This window comes from Oreochromis niloticus, linkage group LG13, assembly GCF_001858045.2.
Source record: "Oreochromis niloticus isolate F11D_XX linkage group LG13, O_niloticus_UMD_NMBU, whole genome shotgun sequence".
Taxonomy (NCBI): Eukaryota; Metazoa; Chordata; class Actinopteri; order Cichliformes; family Cichlidae; genus Oreochromis; species Oreochromis niloticus.
The window spans coordinates 30222544-30227528 of record NC_031978.2 but is presented as its reverse complement, the minus strand read 5'-3'; positions in this window follow the sequence as shown (position 1 = coordinate 30227528).

Below are 4985 nucleotides of genomic sequence, written 5' to 3'. Positions count from 1 at the left end.
TCATTAATCAGTATAAAAAGCCTCTCATGTGCTCGATCTGCCCTCAGTACCAGTTCAAGTATAAAGTGTGTGTGATGTCATACCTTGGTACATCTAAATATGGCTTAGAGCTGTGTTGAATCCAGCAGTGTCAAATATGCACAGCGAAATACAAATCTTGCGCTATTGATGTAGGTGTAACTGTTACCAACACCACCCTGTCCACCCAACCTGGCAGAATCCAAGAGTGTGCTACATCGCCAAGTCCTCAACCTGGCAACAAAGAGGTGTGATCCTCACTTCAAGGTCTATAAATTATTCAGGTCTGGGTGGGATGACAAACCCATCAACTTTCCCTGCTGGCACCAGACTGGAATTCTCTGCAGGCTAAGCAATCATGTCATGCAGAGGGCTCCTTCTGCATCAACATGAATTCTTTACTTCATTAAATTGCAATTAATTCTTAAAACCTATGGTCATCACTAGTAAATCAGAAGTAAAGCTGGGAAATAGAAAATACACAATGTTCTTCCAGATCTCAAAAGTAAAGTCAGTGTGGAAATGCCCTAAACTTGGATTCTTTCTAAAAGCCAGCAGGCAGTAGTCCTGTGACTGGTCTATGAGAAAAACACCTTTTGGCTCCCTTGATGACCTATGTAAACACATTCACATGAGCTTGTGGGCCGGATCAGTAAGAGAATACTCCAAGAACTAGTATGAGATGTAAGGAGGGATTATTTCAAGCTGTGAATCATGCAAAGATGGCTTATGCTTAGCACACTTTCAGCCTGATAGCTAATCTCTGGGACGTGCAGCACAAAGCCACCGGAGTGCTCTCTTTAATGTACAGCTCATTTCAAACAATTCTCTTTCATGGTTCTTGATCTCTGTCCAACAGCACCTTGTTTATGTCCCACAGCATGCCAGACTTTTATTTGCTGTTTCTCATTGCATGTGAATGCGCTCTTCATATTTTTACTGATATTTCACTTGCCTACTGGGTGTTGTTGGAATATGAATGTCTGTGGCCATCATCCAATAGATATTACCAGAAGGAGTTTGGGGATTAGTTATGAAGTAAAAACTTGGTGACAAGAGATGATTGGATGAGTGTGTGTTTGTGTGTGTTTGTGTGTTGGCTTTGCCTGGCACTTCCCTGACTTAAACCCCATATACACGTTGCTGAACATGTGGCAGGACGCATGTGAGTTTCTCTGTGTGTGCCTGTGTGTGTCACGTACGCCGCCGGTCACAGGTGAGTGTCATGTGTGATGATCATTATTGCCATACACCTGCTCCGCTCCCGCAATTAACTTTGCCGATGCAAATGAGCCTTATTGCATCACCGAGGCCTAGCCTCCTCCCCAACAGACTAGACGATGTTCATCTGCTGGATCTAATTAAGGTAATGAGAGAGGGAGGAGGAGATGGAAGGATGGATGGAGGAGTGGAGGAGCAAACGAGAGAGATGGGGAGGGAGTGGGAGAAAGGGGCAAGGTGGAAAAACAGGGAAACGGGGATGAAAGACACTGGCACCAGGAAATAGTGTGTGTGTGTGTGTGTGTGTGTCTGTGTGTGTGTCTGTGTGTGTGTGTGAGAGAGAGAGAGAGAGAGAGTGGAAGACAGCGCGAGCCTTTATAGAAGTGTGTTTGCAGGAGTGTGCTTACAGTAGTGACATGTCCTATACTGAATTAAAGTCCTGTATTTGTTTGTAGAATTTCCTTGTATTGTGTGTGTGTGTGTGTGTGTGTGTGTGTGTGTGTGTGTGTGTGTGTGTGAGAAAGAGAAAGAGAGAGAGAGAGAGAGAGAGAATTGATGTAGTGGTAGACAAACAAAAGGAGTAGAGAACGTAGGGGAGGAGACAGCAGGTGTTCTGACAAGGACACTCTTCTGTCTCTCTCTCTCTCTCACACACACACACACATACACACACACACACACACACACACACACATACAAAATGCAGTATATAATACAATTTTGCACATGCAGGGACACAAAACACAACGTCAAGTATCCACAATGCCCCCCTTCAACACACGTCTACAAGTTCATGCACGCATCATCCATACTGTACTAATACGCTGTGCCAATCAGAGTAGTAGATATACCATAGAAAATTGGTATGGAATATAGTGGGTCCGGTCCATGCTCTCACACAGATTTATTATATGAAAAGTTGCTGAAAATTGTTTTATATTAGAGGCAAAAGAAGTATTTAAGTCATTACTCTAACTGATAGTAGAAAAGTTTAAGCATGTAAACGTTTCACACACACACACACATATACATATATATATATATATATATATATATGTATATATATATATATATTTAACCTCCTAAGACCCGAACTCTTCCACGACATGCATTTTTAATTTCTCTTTGATATTTGGGCATATTGGGGCCCAATGAATGTAAAAACAAAGAATTTCCAGATTTTTTTTTTTTACCTTATTTTTGTTTTTAAGAAAAATGAGAGCCACAAATGAGGATATTCATTTAAAATTTTGATAGAACAGTAGCAGTATAATGTCCTCGTAAGTGGATATCAGGCCCTTGTAGAGCAAAATTGAGTATTTTGGTCAAAATAACCAAAAATGTGATGTCCACATATGTGATGTCCTCCCAGCAGGTCCTAGGAGGATATGTACACACATATATATATACACACACACACATATATATATATACACACATATATATATATATATGCTTGATGTGCTTGATGTGTGCATCCATAGTGTAGAGGTTTACACATTTGCATAACAAGCAAAAGATTCCCAGTTATCCCAGGAGGAGACACAGATTCCATTGGGGTTGTGGCACGAAGGCCTAATCAAACATGTGGAGTTCCACACTGTGGCTGCCCCTTGGAAATAAGTGAGCAGCTCAAAGTAGCTTTCTATTATATTTATATCACTGTAATGTAATTTGACGATTTTGATTAACATATGTGTAGAATGATAATTTAGCTTTAAAATAAGTGGTACAGAGTACAATATTTTAAAAAATATAGTGGGGTAGAAAAAGCAAATGGAGTACCTGGAATACTTAATTCAGTAAAGCACATTACCAAATTAAATCGTCAATAATGTGTTTAGTTTATTCTTTGTATTTGCCATTAGGGCTATGGGGGCTTTGTGGTTTATAAAGTTTTACTAAAAATACTTTGGGTCATGCTATATAAATAAAAGTGACTTGACTTGGACAGTGTAATCAGTGAATTACTAGTGAATGAGTCCCTGCTGCCTTCTTAAAACAGCTGGGTAACTGCATATGGCAACTGTAATGTCATATAAAAAAATGAATAAAAACAAACAAAAAATAGAAAAGAAAAGAGCCTTCTCCAAACTGCAAACACAGAGTTGGCTGTACACTGTTGTCTGAAACACCATCATCAAATATGTTGCAGTCCTAAGTGTTGCAGTGTCTTTTCTGAAGCAAGACCAATCACTCCTTGACACAGCCATTATTTATTACTGTCATTAATAAATGGATAAGCAATCGCATTAAGTTCACATTAAATTAAAACTCTAAGCTCTAGCTTAATGACCCTTGGCCATACACGACAGCGCCTGGGTGTTATTGTATTGACTGGATTTACTTTTTCCTCTCTCTGTGAACTAAAATCTCAAACTTGTTCCTTGAGAAGTACTTCTGTTAAACCTCAGCCAGTAAAAACTCATTTCTGATCAGTAACTGTCATGCTCTTTCAACAGCTCATCGACCACACTGGGTAGCAGGTTGTGCGTTCAGAGCTATGCTGCTGAGGCTTTTAACCTGACTATCTTTATGTATATTTCTGTAAAAATATCTGTTATAAAATTAGAGATTTTTTCTGCTATGCCTCTAAACTTTGGTGCAACCTGCTAGCTAGCTTCAAAAAAGGTAAGACCTAAATTCAGTCAAGACTGGTATGTTTTTATATGACTGCATGATTCATGATTCACTCTTTTATACACATACACAGATATGGCCTGAAAAGACTGGTTAGCCAAATAGATTAAATGTGTAATATGTTAACAAAGAGTCAAGAGAAGGTGCAAAAGTAGAGTTCTGTCACAGACATCAAATCATTTAAATTCCCACTTGCTGGAAGGATATAATGTATTATAATGTTTATAATGCAGTTCTAATGATGCCATGAACACGTCAAGTATTCCAACTCAAAATCACAGTTTTTCACTAAATGAGCTTATGGATTGTGGGTTCTGATTTGTCTCACTGGGTTGAGCAGGCAACCTATACTGTAGTTGATGCAAGGCAACTACAGTCAGGTACTCTTTCTCCCAACCTTTCTGCCTGTTCTCAACTGTCATAACAAAGCCCCCAAAATGGTTTATGCATTACGCTCTATGCCCATTCATAAAATGAAGTAACATCACAGAAAGCTTTGATCCTCAAAGTTTTAGCAGTATGTACTTGTGTGAAAGTGTGAGCACTATGTACCTATAGCTATGCATTCCTCTCTTTTGCATAATGATCAGAAGGAGTGTCGGGTCTAAAATTGTCCTCCAGAGGTTTGCTTAAGAAACATGACTGGACGATCCATCAATTTAGCTTTTGGCTACTGATGGGGTGTCATCAGAGCAAACAATATAGAAGAAGGCACTGCTGAATACAGTGGAGATCCTTGTGATGTGATGAGTTAGATTTTTTATTTCAGAAGTGCAATGTGAAATATGTTTTGGTGAAAAAGTAAGTGAGTGATTTGACTGAAAACATAATGCACTGAGCTATAATGAGGCAGGTTGGGTGTATAAACCAGTTCCCTCTAAGGTTTGGGCTCAGTTTAAGACTGTGGTCAGATGCCTCTCTTGAAATAAGCATATATATATATATTTTTTTTTTTTTTTTTTTTTTTTTTAAACACCCAGCACGCCCCTGCGGGCAGTTTATCCTTCAAGCTCGGGTCCTCTACCAGAGGCCTGGGAACTTGAGGGTCCTGCACAGTATCTTAGCTGTTCCCAGGACTGCGCTCTTCTGGACAGAGATCTCTGATG